The sequence below is a fragment of the Macaca thibetana genome, chromosome 11, assembly GCF_024542745.1.
Source record: "Macaca thibetana thibetana isolate TM-01 chromosome 11, ASM2454274v1, whole genome shotgun sequence".
Taxonomy (NCBI): domain Eukaryota; kingdom Metazoa; phylum Chordata; class Mammalia; order Primates; family Cercopithecidae; genus Macaca; species Macaca thibetana.
Genome location: NC_065588.1, coordinates 14,398,436 through 14,410,856, shown reverse-complemented (window position 1 = coordinate 14,410,856; position 12,421 = coordinate 14,398,436). Strand labels below are relative to the sequence as shown.

At 44.8% G+C, this 12,421-nt stretch overlaps 1 pseudogene; it reads right to left on the bottom strand.

The window, feature by feature from the left end:
- Positions 1 to 10,487: 10,487 nt before the first annotated feature.
- On the bottom strand, positions 10,488 to 11,610 carry LOC126931560 (uncharacterized; annotated as a pseudogene).
- Positions 11,611 to 12,421: the final 811 nt, after the last annotated feature.

Sequence of the window (12,421 nt, the reverse complement as noted above, 5' to 3'; positions counted from 1 at the left end):
TGCCAGTCCCCCGCAGTCCACTCACACTCCTCAGTTCCTGTGTGGTTGTTGGGACCCAGCCTGGTGGAGTAGGGGGCAGCACTCGTTGGGGAGGCTCAGGCCGGCTGGGGCCGTGTGGGAGGCCACCGCAGGGTGTGGGGGAGGTTCGGGCGTGGCAGGCTACAGGTCCCGAGCCCTGCCCAGTGGGGAGGCAGCTGAGGCCCAGCAGCGAGTGGGCCGGTACGGTTGGGGGACCCGGCACATCCACCGCAGCTGCTGGCCCTGGTGCTAAGCCGGTCAGCGCCCTGGGCCAGCGGCGCCCACCAGCGGCTCCAAGTGCAGGGCCTGCAGAGCCCACGCCCGCACCCACTCGCGCTGTACGCAGCCCCGATTCCTGCGCGCTCTCCCTCTGCTCCTCCTTGCAAGCCAAGGGAGCTGGCTGCGGCCTCGGCCAGTCCAGAGAGGGGCTCCCACAGTGCAGTGGTGGGCTTAAGGGTTACTCAAGGACCACCAGAATGGACGCCCAGACCGAGGAGGCACTGAGAGTGAGGGGTAGCTAGCACATTGTCACCTCTCAAAACATCTATAAACCCATTCTTAGTTAAGTGGCTGTAAGGAATCTTCAATTAGGCCATGCATGTGTATTAAGGGGAAGTAATGAAGCAGGAATAGGTGTTCTGGAAATCTGTCCTCCCTGTTTAAACAATCAACTTGTGGCCTTGGTACCTTTTGAGACTGATACATACTATTTCCACTTTGTGATGCACTAGCTGCTGTGTGTTTCTGACACACAATTTGTGATGGGTAGCTTAGTTCTCACGATCATTTGAGGTATGATGATCAGGCATTTAATCTTTGCCAAAACTCAGTAGAACTCCAAGACACATTTCTCCAAAGAAGACGTTTTCTGTAGAAAAAAGCAAGCCTTCAAAACTTTAAGTGGCAGCATTGTGATTCTTCTATTGCCACATTCTTGTGGTTCTGTATAGCATTTCATCTGTTGCAAAAGCTGACTGTTACTGAATCTGCTAGGTCATAGGTCCAGGTGGCAGAACAGCTTTTAAGTTTCATCCAGGACCTGCTGTAGAACTTTGTTTTACTCGTGGATTCACACTGGCAGTATGCTCAAATATCTGTTTGCTGTCAAATCAAGATAGACCCAAATCATGTATGTGTCTGTTTTCCTTACATGAAGTGCAGTGTTCAGCAACTTCTTTATTTTAGAGGAGCTATCTCAACATGACCCAGACTACTGAACCCCTAGAGATGTCATTGAGGTAACAGAGTATCTGCCATCCTGGATCACGTATGTGTATCACTTTGACAAATAGGATACTTGCTATTTTCTGCTCATCAGTTCTACTCAGCATGATGTGATCTGTGAGATGAGTTGGCGTGATTTTCTGTGGCATTTCAAGACAATCAGTGTCTCTGTGAATTAGATCAGAGGTTGATGTTTTCTGTAAAGGACCATGTACCGAATATTTTAGGCTTTGTGAGCTGTGTAGTGTATGTTACAACTATTCAACCCTGTAGTGTGAAAACAGCCATATGTGAGAAAATTAGTGTGGCTGTGTTCTACCAACACTTCGTTTATGTGAAATTTGAATTTTATTTTACTATTTATTTATTTTTAACTATCTTTTATTACACTACTCAGATAAATTTGAATTTCATATAATTCTTATTTATCTTTACATAAATTCATCATTTAATTTTTGTCAACCATTTAAAAATATGAGGACGATTCTTAGCTTATGGACCATACAAAAATGTGTCAGGATGAATTTCGTCTGTGGGTTGCGATTTTCTTACACTTGGGTTAGATTATGGCAGAGATTATGGCAGAGAAAAAATTGACATTGACACCTAAGGAAAGACCATGAAAGTATATTGCTGACTCTACCTGGTGAAGGCAAACTGTTCCTGTGATCCTTATACATTGTTATACAGAAATAAACATATAACACTGCATAGTAGACGCCACAGGCTGTACTGATTCACTCCACTAAAGAAACCAAATCTGAATCAGTAGCTGCAACTTAACTCACCACCTAATTTATTTTATGATAATCTATAGTCAGTTTCCATGATACCTCTGCCTTCTGACATGTCATATAAGCAAGTTAAATGGTAATGTAATAGGAATCACTACCTTAGAATCTCAAGTTTTTGATAGTAACACTAATCTCTGCTATTCCTCCACAGAATTTTAAAGTATAATAAAATACAATTAGTTAGAAATAATTATATGTAGAGTATAATGATGATTTAAATATATATATGTTTTTATGTGTGTGTATATGTATATATAAAACTAATATATATATCACACTATTAAAATGGTTTTTATTGGCCAGGAGTGGTGGCTCACACTTGTAATCCCAGCTCTTAGGGAGGCAGAGGCAGGAGGATAGCTTGAGCTCAAGAGTTCGAGACCTGCCTGGGCAACATAGTGAGACCCTGTTTTTATTTGGTCATGGAGTTACGTTTAATAGTTTTTACTTTTGTACTTTTAAATATTTCATTTCTTGCAGTGAACATGTATTCCTTTACAGTCATAAAAAAATCTAGTTTGGGCTGGGTGCAGTGTCTCACGCCTGTAATCCCAGCACTTTGGGAGGCGGAGGCGGGTGGATCACCTGAGGTCAGGAGTTTGAGACCAGCCTGACCAACATGAAGAAACCTCATCTCTACTAAAAATACAAAATTAGCCGGGCGTGGTGGCGCATGCCTGTAATCCCAGTTACTCAGGAGGCTGAGGCTGAGGCAGGAGAATCGCTTAAACCTGGGAAGCAGAGGTTATGGTGAGCTGAGATCACTCAATTGCACCCCAGCCTGGGCAACAAGAGTGAAACTTCATCTCAAAAAAAAAAAAAAAAAAAAAAAAAAAAAAAATCTAGTTTGTTTTTTGTGTGAATCACTTTTGTTTTTAAACTTTTTGTAGAAGCCAGCTGTGGTGGCTCAAGTCTGTAATTCCAGCACTTTGGGAGGCCAAAGTGGGTGGATCGCTTGACCTCAGGAGTTTGAGATCATCCTGGGCAACATGGTGAAACCCCATTTCTACAAAAAATCCAAAAATTAGCCAGGAATGGTGGCTTGTGCCTGTGGTCCCAGCTACTTGGCGGGGCTGAGGCGGGAGGATTGCTTGAGCCCAGGAGGCGGAGGTTGCAGTGACTTGAGACTGTACCACTGCACTCCAGCCTGGGCAGACAGGGTGAAACCCTGTCTCTAAAAACAAAACCAAACCCAACTTTTTGTAGAGATGAGGTCTATATTGGCCAGACTTGTCTCGAACTCCTGGCCTCAAGTGATTCTCCTGCCTCAGCCTCCCAAAGTGCAGGGATTATAGAAGTGAGCCACTGTGTCTGGCCTGAATCACTGTTAAAGTCAGAATACTAAATTTAACTAGATGAGGGTCTATAAATGTAATCCTGAGAATAGTTGTACGAAAACTAACCTCAGCAGATTTAAATGTTTGAATCAAAAGTCACCACGCCAATTTCACAACAATTTCAATTAGTTCATTATTCTTATTTTATTCTTTAATTAAATATTTGAATTAATATACATTTGGTCTTTATCATTTTACATATATTTTCAAACAGAATCCTAAAAGCTTTAAGTGAAAGAAAATAATGGCACATAATTTTTATAAATGCTTCCCATACTGGTGTTAATAGTGTATGAAATATATAACATTAAACTAGACAATTCAGTACTGTTGCATTTAACGACTGTGTTATTAAAATAAAGGAAGGGCTGGGCGCGGTGGCTCACGCCTGTAATCCCAGCACTTTGGGAGGCCAAGGCAGGCGGATCATGAGGTAGGAGACTGAGACCATCCTGGCTAACACGGTGAAACCCCGTCTCTATTAAAAATACAGAAAATCAGCCAGGCATGGTGGTGGGCGCCTGTAGTCCCAGCTACTCGGGAGTCTGAGGCAGGAGGATCACTTGAGCCCAGGAGGTGGAGCTTGCAGTGAGCCGAGATAGTGCCATTGCACTCCAGCCTGGGCCACAGAGTGAGACTCCATCTCAAAAACAAACAAACAAAAAATAAAATAAAGATGGTTTGCCACTGTCTTTTTGTGGTGAAGCAGAGTGCATGTGAGTTCTCAGTCACCACTGCAGTCCTAGACACTCCTCTTAGCACTACCACTACTTAGTTATTTGGACAAAGAAATAAAGATCATGTGCTTTCTTCAAGAGTGCATGTGTTGGAAATCTTTTATCATTTGGGTATATATTGGCTGGTGTTCATAGTGGGAATGAAAGCAAGGTGTCAGGACGGGCGTGGTGGCTCACACCTGTAATCCCAGCACTTTGGGAGGCCGAGGGGGGTGGATCATGAGGTTAGGAGTTAGAGACCAGCCTGGCCAATATGGTGAAACCTCGTCTCTACTAAATGTACAAAAATTAGCTGGGCATGGTGGCACGTGCCTGTAGTCCCAGCTACTCAGGAGGCTGAGGCAGAAGAATCGCTTGAACCCAGGAGGCAGAGGTTGCAGTGAGCCAAGATTGTGCCACTGCACTCTAGCCTGGATGACAGAGTGAGATTCCATTTCAAATTTAAAAAAAAAAAAAAAAAAAAAAAAAAAAAAGAAAGCAAGGTGTCATTGGGAAGGACAGGTTCAGGAAAAGACTTTGACCACCTGTAAATGGAAGGCCTTAGACACAAATTATCTGACTTGGGAAAACCCTTCCACGACCCCTTATGTTTGGGAAAAAAGGTACAGAAACAGGAAAGGAGCACTGGGCTGGGTTTAGGAGTCTTTGATTTCCGCTAGACTCTACTAATAAGTAAAGGTGTGACCTTGAGTTATCACTTAACGTCGTTTTCTATCAGCTTTTCTATGTTCAAGAGATGGGATGAATCAATTGCTTTCTTGGGCATTTCACTGTATTCTCTCTCACATCTCTCTTCTGAACTCCTACCTGAATTTACCTCTCTCTAGCACAAATAGTGCTCTCTCCCAATTACTGTTACAATGGCTGGCACTTGTACCCTACTCCTCACTTCCTCAGCCCTGCCCCACTAACCTGTGAGCTCCTTGAAGTCAAGACCATGTCTTATTTAATTTTGTATTCCCAGCATTCAATAACTGGCAGGAGCAGGCATGTGAAAACAACAATTTATAAATGATCAATTTGTGAAGACTACAGTCTGTGGAGACTCTAATCATAGGCTGGATCTTTTTTTTTTTTTTTTAGACGGAGTCTTGCTTTGTCGCCCAGGCTGGGGTGCAGTGGTGCAATCTCGGCTCACTGCAACCTCCGCCTCCTGGCTTCACGCTATTCTCCTGCCTCAGCCTCCCGAGTAGCTGGGACTACAGGCACCCGCCACCACGCCTGGCTGATTTTTTGTATTTTTAGTAGAGACGGGGTTTCACTGTGTTAGCCAGGATGGTCTCAATCTCCTGACCTCGTGATCTGCCCGTCTCGGCCTCCCAAAGTGCTAGGATTATAGGCATGAGCCACCGTGCCCAGCCAAGCTGGCGCTTCTTTTGTAGTGGATATTATTGATGGAAGAGGAAGGAAGGGAATACATTTCTATTGAACTCCTATATCTAGCCATTAAATATTTTTATTTACTGCATGTATGATATACGTATAATTATTGCAATTTCACAGCACACAAAGTGCATGATTTGCCTCAGCAGGTGGCCAACTCAGAATATTAAACTCAGGATTCTCTTAACTTCATAACCCGGGTTCATTTCACAGCAATATGCCTTTAGTGGCAGTAATTGGTGGTATAGCCTCTATAAAATAAGATTATTGCTACAGATTTAAGAAAATGGAACTTAGGAGTGCTTGGACTGGAAAAAGCCTTTTTGAGATCCTAACTATGTAAAGCTTACTTCAGCAGAGTTACTACTTGTAATATTTATTCAAACAGTTTCACAAAGGAGAATGACATGGGATGAGGGATGGCAGATGGTACTTATTGTATTTTACCATTAATACTTTTTTTTAAAAAAAATTTTCCTTTCATCATTCCTCAGTGCTTCAAAAAAGCCGGATTTTTAGGTCATGCACAGTGGCTCACCCTTGTAATTCGAGCACTTTGGGAGGCCAAGGCAGGAGGATTGCTTGAAGCCAGGAGTTCAAGACCAGACTGGGCAACATAGCAAGATCCCCTAACCTGTTTCTACTTCTAAATTTAAAAAAAAAAAAAAAAGTTAGCCAGGCATGGTGGTGTGTGCCTGTAGTCCCAGCTACTTGAGAGGCTGAAGTGGGAAGACCCTTTGAGCCCATAAGTTTGTTCGAAGCTGCAGTGAGCCATGATCTTGCTACTGCACCCCAGCCTGGGTGATAGAGGAGCGAGACCTTGTCTTAAAAAGCCTCATTCTGTGTTTATGTAAATGTTTATGCATCTGCCCTTGACTCTGCCTCGGTATTTTCTTTTTTTTTTTTTTTTTTTTTTTTGAGACGGAGTCTTGCTCTGTCACCCAGGCTGGAGTGCAGTGGCCGGATCTCAGCTCACTGCAAGCTCTGCCTCCCGGGTTTACGCCATTCTCCTGCCTCAGCCTCCCGAGTAGCTGGGACTACAGGCGCCCGCCACCTCGCCCGGCTATTTTTTTGTATTTTTTTAGTAGAGACGGGGTTTCACCGTGTTAGCCGGGATCGTCTCTCGATCTCCTGACCTCGTGATCCGCCCATCTCGGCCTCCCAAAGTGCTGGGATTACAGGCTTGAGCCACCGCGCCCGGCCTGCCTCGGTATTTTCTATAACTTTGTATCTCATTCTAACACTATATACTACGTAGATGTTCAATAAATTCTTGTTGAATGTCTATCATCTTTCTCTCTTTAAAAATTTAACTTAAGATCTTAATTTTATTTATGTATGGGAATTTCTTCTATTCCAAGTAGAGAGGGGCAACATCAAGGAGATTTAAAAAGATACAATAATATTTTGTGAAGACATAGCAAGCATGGTGTCCAGACCCTACTTCAGTGAAGAACTTGTTTTCCCAACTACTGGGAGTGCTACGAGGGGAAAGCCTTCAGCTAGCAGTGTCTTCAGGGACTACATCAGCTTCATAAGTGACTAAGGTGAGGCACCCTTACTAGGACAGCCTACATCCAGTGATCAAGGTGGAGGTATAAAGGCCTGGCTGTTTTAGTCCACTGTGGGACAACTCTGCCAATTCAGCTTCCTTTTAAAAAAATTAAGCTGGGATTTTTTTTTTTTCTTTTCTTTCTTGAGACACAGTCTTGCTCTGTTGCCTAGGCTGGAGTGAGTGGTACAATCCTGGCTCACTGCAACCTCGGCCTCCGGGTTTCAAGCGATTGTTGCCTCAGCCTCCTGAGTAGCTGGGATTACAGGTGCGTGCCACAGTGCCCAGCTAATTTTTTGTATTTTTAGTAGAGATGGGGTTTCACCATGTTGACCAGGCTGGTCTGGAACTCCTGACCTCAAGTGATCTGCCCACCTCGGCCTTCCAAAGTGCTGGGATTACAGGCATGAACCACTATGCCTTGCCCTTTCTTTTTCTTTTCCTTTCTTTTTTTTTTTGAGACGGAGTCTCGCTCTGTCGCCCAGGCTGGAGTGCAGTGGTACAATCTCGGCTCACTGCAAGCTCCGCCTCTTGGGTTCACGCCATTCTCCTTCCTCAGCCTCCCAAGTAGCTGGGACTACAGGTACCCGCCACCATGCCCAGCTAACTTTTTGTATTTTTAGCAGAGACAGGGTTGCACCATGTTAGCCAAGATGGTCTTGATCTCCTGACCTCATGATCTGCCTGCTTTGGCCTCCCAAAGTGCTGGGATTACAGCCTCCTTTTTTTTTTTTAGACATGATCTGCTCTGTCGCCTAGGCTGGAGTGCAGTGGCATGAACCTGGCTTGCTGCAACCTCCTAGGCTCAAGTGATCCTCCCACCTCAGCCTCCTGAGTAGTGGGGACTACAGGCACCTACCACCACTCCTGGATAATTTTTTTTTGTATTTTTTTGTAGAGATGGGGTTTTGCCATGTTGCCCACCCTGGCTTTGAACTCCTGGTCTCAAGCGATCTGCCTTCTTGGTGTGAGTCACTGTACCAGGCCGGGATTTTTTTTTTTTTTTTTTTTTTTTTTTTCTTTTTTTTATGGTGGCAAGGTTTAGTAAAGTGAAAGGGAAAGTAAAGGGAAAGCAAGAGTAAAGCTTCCACCTTGTGGAAGCGGACCCGGAAGGGTTTCTGTTTCTGGCTTGGGTGTCTTATGCTTATATCCCCTTATGACTCCTCCCCTTTTCCTTTTTCTGTCCTATAGGATTAGCTTATTTTCTCTCCACTTGTGAGTTGGCAGGCCTGACTGGTTAAAAACATCAGGCTGCAGCTAGAGCTTAAACTCTCTATATGATTGGTAGAAGTTTCAATCCCTTAGCTTGCAGCTATGACTCATTTTGGCTTAGGGGAAAGTCCCCTTTGATTGGTTGAAGTTTTAATCTCTTAGCTTGCAGCTATGACTCATTTTGGCTTAGTTTGGGAAAGTCCCCTTTGATTGGTTGAAGTTTTAATCTCTTAGCTTGCAGCTATGACTCATTTTGGCTTAGGGGGAAGTCTCCTTAGGGAAGTCCCTATTGACCCAGGAAGTCCAGCCAACTTAACCACTTAGTCCCTCAGTCCCCCCTTTCAACAGGAAAGCCCAAGTGCTATTGGGAAGTTGGGCGATGATCATTCTAGCTACTTCCTGCTGAACTGGGGGGTAGAAGGGGCTCTGCAGTTGAGGTTTCCTCAGGAGGGGAGTCTTTGGTGGTGTGGAGTGAGAACAGGTTGGTGGGTCGGTCTAGGGATCCTTGATAGTAGGTGCTAGTGGTGGTCATTTGGGGCTCCATTTGTAGAACCATTTGCAGTTTCATGGATTCTGTTCTGAAAGAGGCAAATTTTACAAGGAGGTTAAAAATGCAGGGTCCAAAGATAACCAACATCACAATAGCCACCAAGGGTCCCAAGAAGGGGAGAAGCCAGGGCATCCATTGGTTGACAATATTCCAAGGTCCTGTGTCTTGGAGCTCTTGTGCCCGGCACTGTATCCTGTCTCACAGCTCCTTAACCTTCTCGGTGACAATTCCGGATTGATTAATGAAATAGCAGCACTCTTCTCCTAGAAAAAGACAGATTCCACCTCTTTTGGCTGTTAATAAGTCTAGGGCTCTCCGATTTTGAAGGGCTGTTGCTGCTAAAGAGTTAAGCTGGCTTTGTAAGGTGACCAGCGAATCTGCGACTCATTCCATGTCATCATTTAACTCTTGTGATAATTTGTAATAGAATTGGCTTGAGGTGGTAATGCCTCCAATGCCGGTTCCTAGTCCTCCTAGTATCTCAGCCCTGATAATGAATGGTAGGACGTCCAGGTAGACTGAGACACTGGGTTTGATGGATCTTTAAAGGCAAATAAAAATTGAGAGTCAGCATGGAGAGGGATGTAGAAGAAAGCATCCTTAAGATCTAGGACTGTAAACCATTCTGCTTCCTCTGGTATCTGGGAGAGTAGAATATAAGGATTAGGTACAACTGGATACAGAGGAAAAACCGCCTCATTGATAATTCTGAGGTCTTGCACTAACCTCCATTGTCTGATGGGTTTTTGTATGCCTGGAATAGGGGTGTTGCATGGACTGTTGCATGGCTTTACTAATCCCTGTGCTTTTAGGTCTTTGGTGATCTTTTGTAACCCTTGTTGGGCTTCTGGTCTGAGGGGGTACTGCCTTTGATAAGGAAATGAGGTAGGATCCTTTAATTTAACTTGAATTGGACAAGTGTTTTTTGCTTGTCCGTATTGTCCTTCCTCTGCCCAGATGTCAGGATTAACTCCCTCCTCGAGTAGAGAGCAGCAAACAGGTATTCCTTCTCCTATATTCAAGTATATTAATGTCCCTGCTTTAGCTAATATATTCCTCCCTAGTAAAGGAGTAGGACTCTCAGGCATAATAAGAAAGGCATGCGAGAAAAATAAGGTTCCTCAGTCACAAATAGGGGGTGGGAGAAATGCCTAGTGACTGGCTGTCCTAGGACCCCTTTGATGGTGACAGATCTGGAGGATAGTTGTCCGGGACAGAAGAGTAAAACTGAGAAGGCTGCACCAGTGTCCAGGAGGAAGGTGGTTTCCTGGCCCTCAATAGTTAAGCTTACCCGGGGCTCTGTGAGGGTGATGGCATGAGCTAGCACCTGCCCCAGGCACTCTCAGGCCTGTTGTTGAGCCACCTGGTTAGTGGCCTCTGGCCTAGAGGACCTTCACCCTTGGGGGCAGTGTGCCTTCCAGTGATCCCCCTGGCACAAGGGACATGGATGAGGGGGCGGCTTACTTTCGTTTGGACGGTCCTTTTTGAAGTGTCCCTGTAAGCCGCACTAATAACAAGCCCTGTTAGGTGGGTTGCCTGCCCGGCCCTTCTTTCTTTCAGAGCCGGGGACGTTCGTCTGCCTGAGGGCCATGACTAAGGCGGCGGCCTTTTTCTGGTCTCGTCTGTCCCGTTCAGCCTGCTCCTCCTGATCCCTGTTATAAAACACTGAAGTTGCCAAATTCAATAGAGTTTCCAAATTTTGCTCGGGGCCCGGGGCAGACTCTCAAAGTTTTTTTTTCTAGTGTCTGTAGCTGACTGAGTGATAAACTTATCCTTTAAAAATTAGTTGGCCTTCATTAGAGTCAGGTGACAAGGAGGTATACTTTCTTAATGCCTCCCTTAGTCTCTCTAAAAATGCCATAGGATTTTCTTCCTTTCCCTGCATTATGGTGGACGTCATTGAGTAATTCATTGGCTTTTTTTCTGGTCTTTCTTAATCCCTCTAGTATACAAGTCAGTAAATGCCTGTGACTCCAGTCTCCATGCTCCAAATTGAGGTCCCAATGGGAATCCACACTGGAAACCACCTGTTGGCCTGTGGGGAATTGTTCCCTTTCTTCTGATGCCATTTTATCATTTACCTGGCTTAGGTACCAGAGATCCCCAAACTCCCGGGATGCAGCTGATGTGGCCTCTTTTTCACTGGGAGTTAATGTTCGACCTAACAACAACATACTATCTCCCCATGCTAAATCAAAAGATTGTCCTAATCCCTGTAAGACATCTATGTATCAATCAGGATTATCTGAGAATTTTCCTAGGTCCAGTTTGTTTAAGTCTGAGAGGCAAAAGGGGACATATACTCACGCCGGGCCAAAGTCTCCTTCTCCCATGGCTCGGAGGGAGCACAATCGAGGGCCATTGGCGCCTTGTGGTTCCTTGGCTATCTTTTTGTCTGGTTCCTTTTGGGGCGTAAGGGCCAAAGGAGAGTTCTTACTAGTGGAAGGGGGAGCTCTGGGGAGACCTGAGTATGGGGGTAGGCTTTGAGGAGCCCTGGAAGGATGTAAATTACATTTTTTTACATAATTGTGGGTTATCCCTTAGTGAGAAAAAAAACCTGTACACATGGCACTTCACTCCCTTTGCCCTCTCGTTTACAAAAGAGATCTAGCTGTATGATGGTATTATAGTTTATACTTCCTTCTGGTGGCCATATCTCTCCTCTGGAAAGAGGATATTACGGCCAGGCAGTGCTGCAGAAAAATATAAGTCACTTCTTCTTCAGTGTTTGAGAATCAAATTGGTCCCAGTTATCCCGAATATACCTCAGGCGTGGCTTTGCTTTTGAGGGAATGTCTCCCATCTGAAAGGAGAATGTAGGAGTGCCTACACCCCTAGTCATCCCCTAGTGAGCACTAGCCCTAGGGCATCCCCTATGGTTCTAGTGTCCTTTTCTTTCCAGGATGCACAGTCACCCATGGAACACTGCTTATTGGATTTAATTGCACTTACTGACGTAGCAGTTTTGCCCGCACTCATTTCCTGCCCTTTTTTAGCCACAAAAAAAGGGGGTCAGGGCTGTTGGATTTTAGTGGCTCCTTACCAGCATGCCCACAATTGCCTTTGCATCTGCGAGTGGGTCTTAGGTTCGGGGTGTATTTTGAGCACAGAGACCAGGCACCAGTTAGCATATTTCTGGGCTTGGAGCTGTCCCAGCAAGATAAAGTCCTTGAAAATGGCACTGAAGCACAACAGCTTCAGGGTAGGCAGTGACAAATTGGAGGACCAGTGCTTTTTGTACCCAAATTTTTTGTCCCCTATTCACCCTCATAAGAATATTCATTGACCTTTGGACTTGAATCGGGGGACCCATTGTCTATTATATTGTTTTCAGCCCATACGTCTGACAGCTTCGAGTGGAGAAGTTCTACAGTTCTAATTGCTGATCCCAGACAGGAAAGGTGCTAATTAAAGTAGCCTCTACAATCTGGAGTAAGATTAGGGCAACAAAAGGAAAAATGTCCTAGGTCTTCTATCAGCCACTGACATGTCTTTTGATGTCCCGGATAGTGTCTAGGGTACAGGTTATGAGGGACAGGTCACGTATAAGTATATTGATACCCATTTGCATAAGAATAAGCCTGAGGACACCATGGGCAAGGGTCTTTGGATTG